General features: G+C 38.1%; 1 protein-coding gene across 2 annotated transcripts in view; it reads left to right on the forward strand.

The window, feature by feature from the left end:
- Positions 1–10,095: 10,095 nt before the first annotated feature.
- ALPK3 (alpha kinase 3) overlaps positions 10,096–18,061 on the forward strand; it is a 45,708-nt gene continuing 37,742 nt past the window's right edge. For both annotated transcript variants that reach the window (XM_053462547.1, XM_053462548.1), the window contains exon 1: positions 10,096–10,261. The gene's annotated coding sequence lies outside the window, so the exon portion shown is untranslated. The remainder of the gene's footprint in view (positions 10,262–18,061) is intronic.

Raw genomic sequence — 18,061 nt, forward strand, 5'->3', positions numbered from 1 at the left:
TATTAATGGTATATTATGATGTTTTATCTAATGGGGTTGTCTCACCTGACAAACTCAAGTATGCATTTAAAAAAAAAAAAAATCATATTATATTATCTATTTATCATCTTTAGAAGCATTTAGTAAAAAAGACCTAAACCAACTGAGACAGACCTCACACTCCCTTTATTTTGGGCCGGTTTAAAACGTTAATCGGTAACTGCCCCATCGCAAAGCGGCTGAAGCTGCTCACACCAGGAGGCCTGAGACCTGTATAAACAGACCCTTGACCTCAGGAATAAAGAAAGGTTAGAGATAGTATGAACGAACCAAAATTAATGTGTGGATTAATTGTGTGAATGAGTGAGAGAATGAAATGATTAATGTGTGGATGAATTGTGAATGAGTGAGAGAATGAAAGGATTAATGTGTGGATGAATTGTCTGAATGAGGGAGACTATGAATTAATGTGCGGATGAATTGTGTGAATGAGTGAGAGTATGAATTAATGTGTGGATGAATTGTCTGAATGAGTGGGATTATGAATTAATGTGTGGATGAATTGTCTGAATGAGTGGGATTATGAATTAATGTGTGGATGAATTGTCTGAATGAGGGACAGTATGAATTAATTAATTTGTGAGAATGCATTAATGAATATGTGTAAATGATTTGAGTACAGGATTTGTATGTCTTATTCAGTTGATCAATATCTGCAATGCTGTTTCCATGTGTTTTTGTTATCTCTACCCTCAGTACATAGAGTGTCAACATGCTGTGATTTTGAAAAACTGCCACAGAGCCCAAAAATGCAGTAAAACGCCAAAGCCGTGTGGCTGAATTGGCATTATTATGGGCGTTTTTGCACACACTATGTGTGTGGATTGGTAAGTGTGTGGATTGGTAAGTGTGTGGATTGGTAAAGTACATCATAACTCCCATCACTCTATACTGTCCAAAACAGTGGCAGAGCTGGGAGACAGAGGCCTTGCACCACCACCGCAGGACTCCTGAAAGGTAAGTGAACTTCAAAGAGGGAGAGGGTAGATAGTTAGGAGGGGGTAGATAGGGATAAGGGAGTGAGACGGGGGATAGGGGATAGATAGGGAGAAGGGAGGGAGAAGAGAGTGAGAAGGGGTAGATAGGGCAGAAGGGAGTGAGAAGGGGTAGATAGGGCAATCATACTCCTATCATGCCAAGTCTGCGAGTGCCTCCTGGAATCTGGGTATGCCTGGGCATGATAGGAATTTGATTGCTGTTAATTTTATATATATATATATATATATATTAATATTGTTATTTAATTGTTTTCCATTTCAGGTCAGTACATACTATGTTATTGTCTTGTTGGAAAGACATAGTTGCATACCTTTATATTTAAATCCTCTAAATCTGAAAAAAGAACAATTACATTGTTACCAGGAACTTTTATTATTATTATTATTTTATGGAGATGTTGCATCAAATTAATTTTAGTTCTGCCTTTTTAGTTCTTAAAATATGTTTAGTAGGGATTTTGCAAGTTGTGTCAATGTTAACAGCAGAGTGCCCATGTATACAAAAACAAGGTGACTTTTTATACAAAACTGTTTTTTTAACTGTATGTGTTTAATGTGTAAAACTCAATGAACCGTAGGGAGCCCCTTCTGGTTCAATGTAAAGTAGAATTTTACCTTCTTAACATTGTCCTTTGTGAGGCATGAAGTCTGGGCCCAGTAGAGTAGAACTGGTCACTGATCGGTAGGGAGGCAAGTCAGATGACCAGCTGCAGCCAAGTCTAATTTATGACGACATGCAGTTTATCAAGGTCCAAGCCTACCAAAGTCCTAAGCAGTGTTCAGGCCAAAGAAACCAAGAGGTGAGCGATGAGGGTAAACTGGATGAAAAATGAGTGGGGCTCAAAAGACAGGAGCTAAATGGATGAGGTGTTTGGGGGAAAAAAAGCAGGAGGGCAAACAGTAGGGTGGGGGATGTCACCCACAGCACCCAGACATGATGCTTTGGATAAGAACCTGGTAAAAATAAAGGTTCTTGTGGGTTTACATCCATATGCAAGTACTCTGTTTTCTTAAGAAGAAAAGGCTAAGAGGGGCTAAAACTGTCTGTAAACTTACTATAAATGAGTCATTGCTGCTTTCATTATTAATGTTTTAAGACTACTATGTATATTTTTAGGTAGCGAAGAACTAAAAATAGGAAGGACAACAATGGAAGAGGGAACAAAATGGGCAACTTTGGGTAATCTTACCAGAGTAGTAATATGGAAAGTATCCTTACCCTGTTACTAGGAGAAAATGATAATAAACAGAATCTAAAACTAAACTGTTCTCTGTCTATCATGTACTAAATGACATCTCATCTTATTGTAGATGCTAAGAAATGACTTTTTGTGAATTCTGGACAAAAGAAAAGGTTCACTGTTCACTTTGTGGATAATGTATACCACTGAGCATTCCTTCAGTACTCAAAATATGGAATACACTGATTTCTGTTTACTAGTTAATGTACGGCCAATAAAATGAGCCACTTAATCAAATTTACACAAATAAGGATATCTGGATAACTAAAACAGTGTGACATGACATGCAAATCATTTTCTTTGAAGATATGTTTAGTGTAAAATAATTTCTATAGTTTCAGTTTCCTTCTTTCAGTCATTCTTTCAGAAACACTCCCAGATGTTGTGGAAAGCCCTCGCAGAACAGTGGAAGCTGTTATAGCTGCAAAGGGGATCAACTTCACATTAACCCCTTAATGACAAAGTCCGTACAGGTACAGGCTCAAAATGCATTGTTTTCAATGGGTTTAGGGACCACTCATTGTCCTTAAGGGGTTAATGTTTATGCCTTTGAAATCTGATGTGTCATCAAAGTCCCTGTTGGAGTAATGTCAGATGTCCCAATACTTTTGTCCATATAGTGGATGTCCGTGCTGACAGGGTAGACACACTCCATAACTGCCTGTGATTTGTGCTGATGGCAAACGATATTTAAAAACTGCACTTTTCATTTACTCCATGTCAGTGTTCTCATCTCCATCCGAAACTAGGGCAGGAATGCATCATATGTTCTCCTTCTATCCACTAAGGTTACTTTTTCAGGCTGTCTATAGACACTACAATGATCAGCAGGGTTGTAAAGTAATCCAAGTGTACAATGAGAAGTAAGCCAGTTACATTGAGAAAGCCAGGGCCTCACAGTTTATGTGAATGTTCATCACATTGAAGATTAGCAGGGATCGCAGCAGTAAACTGAGACCAAAAGTCTCACAAAAGGTGGTCACATTGAGGGGCAAATACCGAGGAAAGCAAATCAAATACTTTATATATCTTTCATTCATAGATCTGTCTAGTAATTGCTCCTTTTTCTAACATGGTTTCCCAGCTTCCTCAATTGTTATCTAACTTTTTAGATGGATGCTGCAATAAATGACCACCTCAGTGCGAAACCTATAGACACACATGACAGCCTAGAAGAATTCAGTAAACAGCATGTCACTTACCCTTTACTAACACAATATCAAATAACAGCTAAAGGGGAAACAACATCCCTTAACAACAGTTAAGTATCCTTGACAAAAAAAACATAAAACATTTAAGCCCCGAGTCAATCGTAATTATATTTTTATAAAAAAAAAAAAACTATCTAAAAAGAAAGAAAAAGTAAAATAAGTTACACCTAAAATTATGATACTCTACAATTACTGTTACTTAAAAAGTAACTAGGTGACCATTCTCACATTGCATATGTGTTGGCTGTTTTGACTCATAATACCTCACTACCTCACTTTCTTTCTAAAAATATAATTTATACCTCTGATATTGCCTACCAAGCTTCTACCTAGATTCATGCAGTCTAACCCAAATAAACTAAGGACGTACAAATACAACGTATAAGCACAAATATCTAGGATAAATAAAATCTCATATCAATGACAGTAACATAATCAAATAGTTACGTGGGCTGGTTGGTACCAATGGTGATGTGGGAGTATAATTTGTTAGAATCTTCTGCGTGAACAATATATTATGGGTAGAAACTGTTTGCATTGAGATGTGTTACATTGCCACAGCAAAGTCAAATAGGTTATATTAAATATAAATTCCCTGTAAAATGTGCTATAATTAATCAAAATGAATTATCTCTTCAACAAGTTGTAAGGGGTGGTATAAAATGGCCAAATGACATTGCTGACTCTGATGGCACAGAGGATCCCATACCCTACAGAGCACGGTGATTGGGCGGTAATTGAAATGTGTTTCAGTGGAATTACTTCAGTAAAACTTGCAACAAGTTTACCAAATCAGGAATTCCAAAAATTAGCAAAATAGTTAATGTTTAGTGCTCTTATATGATACGGATGTTCTCACTGCTTGAAAAAGGTCAAAAAAATATTTTGGGGAGCTATGAGTCTTCTTTTTTTAACAAAAACTTAAGTTTCTCCAATTTGAAAATAGCAACAACACCCGCACAAACAGGAAGCTTGTGAAGTCACTGGAAACTGTAGTGTAGAAGCTATGACCAAACGATTAAGGATATCAACAGACATGTGTCAGCGATTGGTTTGTACCCTGTTAATTCCAAACCAAATAGTAAAAGTATCTAAAACAAAACGTTTTTTTTTCTCCAAACCCTTGGCAAAGTTATTACATATATAGTAAATAATGTACATACATGTAGATTTTACACGAAACACGTGTAGGTGTCTAGTTCTGTGTTTAGTCGGGATGGTTAATAATCTTACTGCTAGAGTGAGAAGCATGTCGAATAAAATGCATTGAAGGTGCTGGGCATGATGGTAGTTTGGCAGTGAACAGCCAGGCTTTACAGGAACAGGTTACATTAGGACACGTTGTCCCTATAAGCATTCACCAAACGCTTACTCCTGCAAAGCAGACTAAGATTAGCCACTTCCTAACTAACCATAGATTTCGTAGTCAAACATAAGGTAAGCAAAATGTAGCAGTGCAAATCAGAAGTGTGCCCCAGTGCTAAGGAAGACCAGGGAGCTTTTCTTGCTTTGAAACTTTCTCTTGACAGGTGTCTACACACTAAGAGACTGCTTCCTTCTTAGTTGTATATAACCTTCACGTGGTTTAACCCCTTAAGGGACCAAACTAATTTTCAAATAAAATATATACATATATATATATGACCATTAAAAAAACATATTCATACATGTAATACCTTATTTTTATGAAAAAAATAAATAAATATATAAATAAATAAAAACAATGTATTTGTTAATTTGCCCTAATTTAGAAACCACCCTATATTCCTATATAACAATTTCAATTATTTTGAGTTTTCTATTTTTTTTTTTAGTTATTTTTTTTTAACCCCACCATACTAAAATATGGATCATTGTTTCTTACTGTCCCCTATCTCCAGTTCATGATCACAGTGAGAAGGAGGAAAGGCAGTGCTTACATTGCCCTTCACGTTACTTAGGACCTTCCATGCATGTACCATTAAACATAGGACAGATTTGCCAAATAATCTAGGACAAGATATTAAAAGGTGAATAATGGAGGTTTACAGTAATCTGCCTCACTTCCACCAACCTTTTGTTTGTGAATGTTATTTTTTCTTTTGTTTTGCAAGCTATAGGACGATGCATACATAATATTGTATTTTATTTGACTGCAACTTTTGATTCCAACAATTGGATATGATAACTGTTCAATCTGTTATACTGCAAAGAGACCTATTTATGGTTTTCTTAAGGATTGCAGTAGTACCATAAATGGTCATGCTTATACCTATATTGGTTCAATCTTTTTCGGTTCTTTTGTTATCAGGATTTAAGTTAAGCAGCAGAGGAGGAGGCTGCCACGGAAATGCTTTAAAGGGAAGCTAGTCTGCAGAAAATATTGGACCTATTGGCTAATGCACATATGCTTTCATCTACTGAAAACAATCATAATCTCTGTGGTGAGCCAAATACATGATTTCACGTAAACAAATCTTTACTTCAATGGATTTTGTGACTTTTTTTAATTAGATGTAGAAGAATTGTACATGTACAATAATACAGATACTAAAGATCATGACTAAAAACAATCAGTGTAAGCACTGATTTTTATTTTTTTTCTTCAAAGAAATGATCATCTCGTAATCTAAAACAGACTCATTTAACAGCACATTCCTGCCAGCAACAGTTAATAGATCTTGAAAGAACAAAGGGGTCAGTCTGACCATTCACTCCTTCTGCATGGTTGAAATATTTGAACGCCTCAGGAGATTCAAAGCTTGAGAATATTATAACTGTTTGGCACTTGCTGCAAGTAGCGCATGATCCAATATCCCTAATAAATTCATACTAAGTTAAAATCACTGGAAGATACATTTAATTTCTATGAGACTGATAACCAAAGGCACTGGCGATTTTGCCATGTTAGATGTTATTATTTGGCAAGATGTTATTACCGGTATTTTAATTGCACCTGTTGATTTGTCTCAAAGTCTCTTTAATGTTCCTGGCTAAGGAACATGAGTGGCCAGACTTTCCCCTTACTCTGCAGGTATGGAGCTGTCAGTTTGCATTATATTTATTGCTTCGAGATCCCCCAAGGTCTGCCACTGGTGTTCTCCCCCACATTCCCACCTTGAATATTGGTTGGTTGCTTTCAAGCTGTGCTTATTTATCATGGGGGGTCCATTGAGTTGATGGATGGTCCCACATAGTAAATCCCCACCTTACATAAGTATCAGCAGGTAGGTTCTTCTCTTAATTACAGACTGTTGGTGTTGCCCATACATTCTATTATTAACTGACAAGTGCATATTTTCAACATTGGGGATGCAGCATTGTCAAAATCAAAAAGCTTTGCAAATCAAGCAGGGGTAATATCGGAAGTTGTTACTAACTTCTAGCGTGGGCATATAAAGCTGTTTATTTCCATGGATATAGATAAGCCTACATGGAAACTATTTGAAAGCAGTTTGCTTTGGCAAGTGGTTTGTAAGATCTGTATACTGGATCTGAGATTTTAATAAAATAGAATAAGAAAGCTTTCATTGTAAAGTGTTTGCAGTTAAGATCATTTTTATATAGAAAGCAGAAATACTACTTTTAGGGAATAGAGAGATTTAAAGTCTTTATTTTGTAATTTTATATTTTTAAATGTACTCTGTTAAAAGTGGTGACCTTTGTGCTCGGAAACATGAACTGCAATCTAAATCAGGACAACAATGCCTTACAATATCAGGACAACAATGGGCATTAACAAACATACATTGTGCTTGTAATATAAATACACATTGCAGTCCAGGTAGAAATGCTGTCTGGGGGCCTTAAATTCCAAATACGTTGTAACCACATGGAGAACAGCAGATCAGAGAGAAAATTAGAAGAATTAGAGTAACTTGGGGTCCAATAGCTCAGTGTTCAAAAACCACATCACTCTGCCATTCTGGTAATTCAGTCAGTGGTACATGTTGTTTATAACCGTCATAATACCTGGAAATAAAGCGGTCATGCTGTGGTTTTGCAGATCACACACACTTACATATTTAACGTAGAAACCCACAAGAACAACCTTGTTCATATAAAAGTGAGCAAAGTGCCACCTTCTCTGAAAGCAATTATTACCTCTGCCTGTCATTTACAGATAATGCTTGTGAACATAAATGCAGGGGTCATGTGAATTTGCTAATTATGAGGAACTTTAACCCAGATAGGCAAATCAAAAGCTGTGGTTTACATACTAAGCAAAGTGATTCTGTGAAGAATAAAACGAGCTTGCATTTTGTATGTTTTGATTACACAGCTATTGCTATAAATAATAAATATTCACTGCAGTTTTATTTAAGAAAATGTAAAGGTGTAAGGACAGTGTCAAGTACAGAACAATATTAAATAATACTATATCAAAAGTAACAAAATCTTGTTCTCATGGCACCTGTCAGTGGGTGGGATATATTCGTGGTCCAAGGAAGGAAAAGCAGTGAACTGGCAACAGGGTCATGGGCGACCAAGGGTCATTGATGCATGTGGGGGGAGAAGGCAGGTCTGTTTGGTCAAATCCAATAAACGAGCTACTGTAGCTCAAATTGCTGAAAAAGTAACTTCTGGTTCTGATAGAAAGGCATTTGTTGTGTATGGGGCTGCGTAGCCACAGACCAGTCCGGGTGCCTATGCTGACCCCTGTCCACTGTCAATAGCTCCTACAATGGTCACGTGAACATAAAAACTGGACCATGGAGCAATGGAAGAAGGTAGCCTGATCTGATAAACCATGTTTTATTTTACATCACGTGTTGTGTGTGGATTGCGTACCTGGAGAACACATGGCACCAGGATGCATCCATGGAGGCCACACCTCACAACCTACAGGACTTAAATGATCTGCTGCCAGGGCCGGCCGAAGACTTAACGCCGCCTGGGGCGAAGTTTAAAACGCCGCCCCCCCCGCCGATGCCGGGAGGGGCATTTAAACTTCGCCGACGCCATAATCTACGACCCCCCCCCCCCCGTACTTACCTTTAAACAGTCCTGCGGCGAGTCTCCCTGCTCTGCCACGGTGCCGGCTTGTAATGCTGAGCGCCGGAAATTGACGTCACTTCCGGCGCTCTGCATTACAAGCCGGCACCGGGACCGAACAGGGAGACTCGCCGCAGAGGAGAGAGAGAGAGAGGGGCGCCGAGCGGGTAAGCGAAAACCACTCGGTGCCCCTCTCTCTCTCCTCCGCTTCAAAACAAAAAAACAAAAAAAGATATAGGGCCGGCCCTGTCTGCTGCTAATGTCTTGGTGCCAGATACCACAGCACACCTTCAGAGGTCTTGTGGAGTCCATGTCTCTGTGTGTCAGGGCTGTTCTGGCAGAAAAAGGGGGACCTACACAATATTAGGCTAATGTTCATAATGGCTGATCGGTATATAACTGATTATTTTTCCGTAATGGATGGGGGCCCCCTAAAGGGATAGTTTACTGTCCCTGACAGCCACTATAAAAGAAGAATTCAATTTTAAGCACCCTGTGTATACTTTAATATACATTCTTCAGAAACACAAAAAAAGAATAAAATAAACCACTTACCTGGCACAGAAGAGACAGCTTCATGTTCCAACTATTCTGCTTCAAGCAGTCAATCAGTTGCAGTAAAGTGCTACCATTTAAATAAATTGAAGCATTTTTCAAATGTGAGCCAGGGTTGCCTGAGCTAGCGTTGGAGCTGTCTGGGGGTGAGTATATGATGTGCGGGGAAACACACCTCCTAAGGGTATTGTGATGAGTGTTTGGGAAAGGGGCATTTGTGGAGATTTTGCAACATTTTGACAATGGACAACATAACATTTTAAAGGGAACATGAAGCTATCATTTGCATTAAAGCGCATATGCTTTCTGGAGTGTCATTTCAAGCAAGACTTGCCAAGGATAACTTTCTGAACCTTCATTACAGTTGGCTCTGGCCAGATGGCTTTGATCTATCACTAAGTGTTAGAACATAGAGTATGGAGTAATTTGTGTGAGCCCTCTGCTGACTCACAACTCCAGTACTGGTCAAAAGTATTAGGGCTATGTAACTGTTGTGGGGTGTATATATCCTGGATTTTAGATATTGCCCTTTTTTCATCTGACAGTTGCCCTGTGATGATTTTCCAGCTGTTAGTGCATTTTAGTGGGGTAGTGTGGTAGTGTGTGTGTGTGTGTGTGGGGGGGTTATGTGGGCATCACTGAATACAAGTAAATACGAGTCGAGAATACCATGTTCAGGTAGCATAGAGGGTAATACCAATAGATAGAAATGGATGGCACTTTTATGGCAATCATTAAGAAATGTATAACGAAAGAAGTCATACTTTAATTTTGTGTACCATGGATACAGTATTGTGACATTGAAAACTTGAGTTTTACAGGTGTTAGTTTGGCTGTAATCAGTACATCGATACAGTGGGTACTAATGCTAAAAGCTGAAGTACTGTTACTCTGTCTGACACAGCAGCTTAGTATGTTTGATATTACTGCTGTAAACAAAAGGTAGCTACCAAAACATGTTACGTATGTCCCAGTTCTAGCACTCCCTCCCCCAGTAGCACCCAGTCGTTCACACAGTAAAGAAGTCCTCCTGGAAAATATGACCGGCCCTATGCGGAGATGTCTATAAATAGCAGGTGGGCAGCTTGTGCTGTGAGTGACAGCTGCTCCTGGGGACTTGGCTGGGGGCAGACAAGAATCAGTTCAGACAGAAGGATAGGCAAACACACAATATTTACCCACATCCACTGGAGTTCATCTACTTTCCTTGTCAAAGGAGCTGATGATCTACTCTTTCTGCAAGGTAAGCACTGACACTCACTGCTTTTCCTTTGGTTTAGCAAATATGTATTTAAACTTTGGGCTGACCTGGTTACAATTGCTGGCACAACGGCCAAATACTTACTGAGCATGATGAGACTGATAGTCTGCATCATCTCGCATGACAACCAGAGGGCCACTGAGCAAAATGGGAGTTGCAGTCCACAGGAGGTAGAGTAACAGTATCTGCCACTCTCTAATAAGTGGTCTCAGTACAGACCAGGCAGAACAAGTCTGCAGACCATAACAGCTTAAAGGACAGACAAAGATGGGTTGTGATGGCAATTTTAGTTTATACCAAGTAGAATGATAGCCGGGATACACTCTGCTTGATAGGAGTTAAAGGCATCAGCACCTGGGTTAACAATGGCTGCCTATTACTTATTATCAACCTTATAATTGGCGCTCTATGTTTTTTTGGACATTGAAGTGGGCCTTGATTAACTACAAATGTTCTGGTATGGATTTTTGATAAGCCTTTCTTCTACTGAATTAATTTGTTGAGGTTTGCAGAACCGCAAGTAAATAATTCATAACAATATTTTAACATTCCTAAACGGCTGTCACATAGTTTGGTTTATGTGATTAAAATTGTTGTTAAGTAAACTAAATATAGTCTGTTAAGCCTGTGTGGGTCTGTCCCCATAAGGACAATTTCCTGCTATCTTAAAGGGAGTAGCAGAGGGAGAGGGTACAGATACTTGGAGTCCCAAAAATAGCATTGTCCCACTTTTAGGAATCTTTCCAATCCATGTGAAATTATTGGCTGCACTGTTTGAGCTGCTCTTCAACTTTTGAGAAAGTTGGAGAAAAAAAAATATTCGAGGATAACAAAACAGTGTTTTTGTTCAAGTCTGAATGTGCCAGCAACTAAATGTATTTTATTGATTTGTTGTTAAAGACTGCATGTGTTTTTTTTACACAAACTTATAGGGTGTATAGAACCTTTGGGAGGCAGCGCAAATGTGCATGTGCACAAGTCTGCTCATGCGCAGTATACATTCTCTGGTGTCCCAGGTACTGGAGAATAAAATCTAGATCATGAGATTGCGCTCCTGAGTCCTTCTGAGCTCTACCTCTGTCCTGAAAAGGGGAACACAGCGGGACAGAGTGGCAAAATCGGGACTGCCCCGCATGAAGCATTGGGTAGCATGCTACAGATCTGTTAAACGAATAAGCGCAAAAGAATGCTTTGCAATTGGTGATAGCTCTTATTTGCATACTGGTGAAGAGTGGTGGTACTATCATAAAAGCTGGCTGTTGATCAAACCAGTTGCAGGTTGCGTTTCTACATAATAGGTAGATTTCTTACTGTTAGACAGTGTGTATAACATATGGCTTTTATACATTGCTATGTTGTCGACAGTGTTGTTGGCAGTGTTTGGTTTGTGTCTTCAGGCAGTGTTTCTGAACTACACTAGTAAGTTGCTCTTATATTTTACCGTTGTAATAGTTATTAGCATCCAAACCCATTATTTCGTGAGTTTTTTTTTTTTGTCAACCAGTTAAGAATCTAATTTTGCACTTTGATCAGTGTAGTTGGTCTGGCTTGGATGTGTCAGATAATCATCATCTTTTGATGAGGTACAGTCATTAGTGCTTGAATTCCACCACAGAAGAAATTGAGATGATATGGATTGCGAACCAGAAGCTTGTGACTGTTACTCACAACAAGATCTAACATTTATCCTTTTCAATATTGTAATAGATATTAGTATCTACTAGGATACCAGTACACATAATATATTTTGTAGCTATTTATACATTTCATGTTGCTTGTTATTATCAGATAGATAAGTTGTTATATAGATATATTTAGAAGTTATTTAATCATAGAGATTAATATTTAACTTATTTTAACCTGCCAGGATGAAAAAGCCTACTTTTCTTACAGAAATATATTTGTGAATTTTAGTATGTAGGTATGGCTAAAAATACTTTTTGATTATATTTTTGCTTACTTTCCCATTCACGTTGTACCTGTGTGTCAACTATGCTGCATATATGTCCATGTATAATAATGATGTTAGCATTGGATCTGCGTGCCCTGTCAATTCTAGAAATTGTATATGTATAATTATAAAAAAAGGTGTATAAATATTCTGACATTAGTTTTAACTGAGTATAGAGAGGAAATTGGGGTTTATTGTACCATGAAAACAACATTGATAGAATGCAAAATAAAACATCTTGAGAATGTCTGAAGTGTATCAACTTTTGGACATTATTTAATCCTTTGATTCCTCATTACAAAGACCTTATGTAGCAACTAAATACTCAATAGTACTAATACTACTACTAACAGAATACCTTTGTATTTTTTAGACTCTATGTTTAACCTAGGATGATTGGATGCCCCTTTTATATAATTGTTAAGGTTTCAAATGACATAAGACCACAGAATCCAACAGTTTGCGTGACGGCTTCTAAAACATGAATTATGCTGGCCAACATGCCCCTCTACCCCATTATCGCTTTTTCAACTGATTAAAAGGCTAAATGCCAAAACATTGAGTCATACTCCTGTGCCTCTGGTATTTTCCCTTCTGCAGTTTCAGTTTGTATGTTATCACCTTTATAATGAATTCATTTTGACTTGTGCTGCTGTCTTTTGGTGATTTACTGGTAATGTCATTTTGCATGTTAATAATAATAATAATATTTATTATATTTTATTGATTAAGCGCCAACATATTATACAGCGCTTTACAATTTAAACGGGGCAGTTAACACACATAACAAATATAGATTAATACATACAGATACATCAGGAGAAGAGAACCCTGCTCCTGAGCTTGCTATCTAGCCTTTTGGTTCCATTGAGGAATGGTGGGCTTTGGACGGCTCCGCAATTGAAAGGCATAGTCTGGGTAATTGAAACAAATATATATTTATGGCTAGGTGTGCCCTAGACTTTTGTAATTACAGACAAGGATTGGGAGTATTCGAGTTAAACCTCAGGTTTATGTCATTTGTAATACAGGGGGAAAAGCTATATTTGCTTTTTGTGTTATTGCGTTTTACTTTTTATGTTTTAACCCATAAAAACAAAACGGTATTCTCAGAATGAAATTGTATATTGAAATGAACGTTCTCAGGGAGCCTACTATCAGAAGCACCCTCTGTTTGCTGCTCAACAGTTGGCAATGAAAGAGACATACATAACAAGGGATTAAATGACATAATAACACAAGCCTTGGTATGTATACAGTCCCATCAATACTTTTTCTAAACAAAATTCTATTTTAAAGTGCTAATCACCCAATAAGTTATCTTATTAAAATGTCGCTCCCAAATCAGGTTACTTCTTCAGCTGTTGCTTTGTTGCCTCTAATAAAGCCTTTCTGGCTGAGTGAAAGAACGATCTGATTGTTCCCGTGGAGCTCTATGTGTCTGCAAGTTGCCTGGTCATTACACATATGAACTACACACTACTATAATGTACTGCACACGTGTTTCTAAGCAAAGAACCATCATCCAGCTGTGTTCAGTGGCCCACAACTTGGACATGAACTTTATAGGCTTAATTAGTTAGTCAGGGACACTATCATTTGTATCTAAGCCTATCTGTATCTAAGGTTATAGTTATAGTGTGTACAGTCATTCACAAGTTCCATTTAAAGTCCTAGAGAAATGGCAATAAGTCATGAAGTAGCAATAAAATTAGGAAGAATGGACACAGATGTTAAAGGGTAGGTGCACAATTACGTTATGCTTACAGCGTGTGGGGACAGAGCCTGGTATGGTCCCGATAAGGTGCCCCCCAAGCAAATAATGTGCTTTCTACCATCTACCATATTTCTGCATTATAGTAATAGGTCTTTTGGCTGGTCTTTTCACAAGTGATTGCCATCACTTTTCTGCATGTGGGTATTGGTTTAAATTCACAGGCTTGCCCCATATTTCACATTTGTGGATGTCGCCATTTCTTATAGCCTCTTGGGTTCTAATGAACTGGTTTCCACATGAAGCCAATATATTTTCATACTTTGAAGTCCAGAGCAAGGTAGGTATTAACCCCATTAAAAATAGAATCTCAAAATGGAAGCATATCAGCAGGATAACCGAGCACCGTTGCATTGGAGATGTCAGCTCATGCCTGCTGACAGGGGCTAGCCCAAGCTGTCAGCAAACACCATGATCTCCCCAGATGAAGAAAAAATAGCAAGACATACTATTATGTCCTAATGGTCATCATGACACCTTTGTTTTGGGTGGAAGAATATGGTACACAGGGTTCCTAAGGGGTTCAATGATTTCCAGGTGCAGAGATCATAGTATGCCAAATTTGGTCTTCAAGGCTATAATCCCACCTTGAGTTGTACACTTTCTGAAGTGAACAGCATTTGAGACATTAAGCTCAGTAACAAACAAAGGGCTGAATTCAATTCCCAAAAATAATTCTATGACAATCTTCCCATAGACTGCAATGGAAACATGTAACTTGTTTTTGTTTAATCCAGTTTGCTTCCATTGCAGTCTATACTAGGATTGCTATTAAATTGCTAGTGACAGATTTATTGCAAACAATATTGCAATCATCCTAAAAGCATTTCCATAGAAACACATGCTAGCTCAGCATTACCTGGGTCACCGAGAATTTTACCATGAATTCACCATGCGATTTACCATGAATTTCAACAAGGTCTGCTAGAAGAGAAAGTAAAAATTACTGTAGAATATTAAGAGAGACTGTGTGTCCCTGCTCACTTACCCCCATCCCGAGATTAACATAAAGGCTATGACTTGCAGATCAAACACTTTCACTTTGGCAATATATTATTAATATGGTAAAACCTTGGTTTATCTTCATTCTTTGGGGAATGGAGTTTGAGGCTAAGCACAGTGTGTCTTACTAAGGGGAATACTGCCTTTGATTGCTGGCATAAATTAATACATTCAGTTCTATTGCTTAAAATGCTGGAGTACTATGTGATCAATTAGTACATATTGTGGTCCTGAAAGTAACCACTCCAGTGCCAAAGAAAAGGAAACATGTAATACAATGTAATACAATGGTATTTGTATGTTGGTACCAGAGACATTGTTAAAGACTGACCAACATCCACCATGAAAGCCAGAAGACCTGCTTTTCCCATGGAAATTTGTACCTCTATAAATGTATACATGGATCCATTAGAGCAAGTGCACACTGTACTAAACAGCCTTTAAACAAATCCCAGGACAGAGTACAGTCCTAAAGAATTTGTTGGCATTATATAAATAAATGTAATGTAATGATATAAGTGCTCAGATAACCACTCATGGATAGCTGGGAGTCATAAGCATTAGGTTAGATACTGAATTACTGCTCGAGGCTTGGAGCAGTACATGAAGCACACACAACATAAGTTGTGGTGGGGTAAATGTGATGGAAAGCGCCTCCGCTTAAAATGAAGGGGATAGCAGAGGCATTATTAAACACTTATCCAAGCAAGCCAGGTATGAAACCCTACAAAAGGCCCATGTGATCTTGGTTCTGAATCATATACATGTTGCTGTCATGTAGAGGTGTTTTGTGGTGAAATCACTCTCACATGTTTTGAGCATGCCAACAGCCAAAAGATGTTGACCATCTGTCATCTTCTTCAGAGTTTAAGCATCATGTGATGTGACAGTATATCATTGTTGTTGTGTACTCTGCTGTTATGCTCCACGGCCATTTCTGTATGTTCCTTCATAGCTTTATGTGATGTTTACAATACCTACCTCCAGTCAGCATACCTGGGAACTCTGACCCTGAGATTCTGGAAATTTTAGCCCTTTAAGTAGTGACTTGCCAAATAAGTTTCCCAAATGGATCTAATACTAGCCCTCCTGGAAACCTTGACTTGTCATTATTTAAAGATATAATTAATTGAGTCACCTGCATTCAAAGAAGCACAAGCACCAATTCGGCGTCTAAGATATGATCCTGGCAGTGTAGAATTGGAAGGAATCAGCTCCAGGCTGTGTGACCCTGAGATTTTAGCCCTTCACCCTGAGATTGGGGCAAAAACCCTGAAACTCAAGGTCAAACCCTGAGAGTTCCCAGCTATGCCAGTAAGGTGCATTTTCCAAAATTAAAGCATGTAAAAAAAACTATATACCTTAATTTATGAAGGTGAGATAATTATGTTATACAAACATCCTAACATACCCACCCTAGGACCTACTAAGTCCTAGGGTGGCAATAATAAAGTGCTTAGACCCACTGTTGTAACCACATAGAACAGATGGATCTGTGCATCCACACTACCAGGGGCACGTGGAACACTGGCTTTCCAGTAGTTCTTCCCAGAGCACTACTGCTGTTGAACCTTTTTCAAGTTCTTGTTACTAGATTGCTTTATATTTAAACCACCAGTTTAAGGGATGCATTACATATGGTAGGACCTTGTTATTTGCACTATGCGATGAGTCTTGGTTCTTAAAAGGGCACTCCAGTGTCCCAGGGAGCACCCTGAATAAAAGTACGGTATATGAAAACACTTTGTATGTACTTGGATATGCATTCTTCAAACATACAAAAAATAAATAAAAAGCACCTTAAGGAGAAGCTGCAGTTCCAGAGGTGCAACAGAACCTGCCCCCTGTTGTCCAGCATTTGACACCTGAGTGATCTCTGAGCATAGAGGGATCTGGCAGATAAAAATGGTTATGTTTTCTAAAACAGAGATTTTTTTTGTAGAGAGCTGATCTACCAGACAAACACCTTGACTCTCAGGACAATTGCTCCAGGGCCCTGAGGGGCCCATACCTCTCATCTATGTGTGGTGTTATCCAAAATATCACATCTGAGAACAATGATAGCCTCCCCGTCTGTAGGTAAATAGCGATTATAGGAACAAAAGGGGATGCAAGGTATTTTATGCTTTATGAACAAAAAGATTTTTTTCCATGGAACTCCCTCATTATAGAGATCCAGTATTACACTTTGGTCACCTGTCATTCTACTGTATTGTTTTATTCTAGAGGTTTTTCCTGAATTTCAAAATGTTTACTCTTCCCATTTTTCCTGTATAGCGTTGAGGAATACATTGGCACTGTCTGAATAATCTGCTAATAAAAATAGAGAAAATAGCAAGGTTTTTGTATACATACAGAAGAAAGCACATGAGATCCACGACCCTTAGAATGCTTCTCATATGCAGTATTCTTGATGTTCAGTTCGGTGTGTGTACAACCTTGGAGAAAATATGACCTAATGTTTGGAGAATCCAAGCAGGAGCAGGCTGACAGCAATCAGCAAATGGCATGCTATAGATATCTCATTGAATGAGTGCAGAAAGGACACATCCAAGGAGGAATGCTGCCTAAATATATGGTTGGATGTCATTTCAGATACCCCTGTTGCTTTCATATTTGGAAAGGGGGAAAACAAGATTCTGAAAAATAAGATGCAACAATGGCTACAGCTTTCTTTTTATCTTATACTAGACTGAACTTTGCCATTACCACAAATGCAACCATACCCAAGAAATGGCTTGCAGATTACAAGTGCAAGAGGATTTCGAAGTAGAAAGCAAATGCAATTACTGGAAGGAGACAATGAGACAGCCTGTTGCGAAAAATGAGAAAAATGGAACTGACAAGAAGCAGGGTCAACACAAACAGTCCTGTAATAATAACAATAATAATAATAATAGTAGTAATAATAATATATATTATAGAATTTTTGTAGTACAAATAATATTTAAATTGTTAAATTGTAGCTGAGAATGGTATTATTTGGTGAGAGTGACACCTTCTATTTCTAAAAATATTTTTTTCACAATTATTATGATAATATGGAAATAAAATA

The sequence above is a fragment of the Spea bombifrons genome, chromosome 4, assembly GCF_027358695.1.
Source record: "Spea bombifrons isolate aSpeBom1 chromosome 4, aSpeBom1.2.pri, whole genome shotgun sequence".
NCBI lineage: Eukaryota > Metazoa > Chordata > Amphibia > Anura > Pelobatidae > Spea > Spea bombifrons.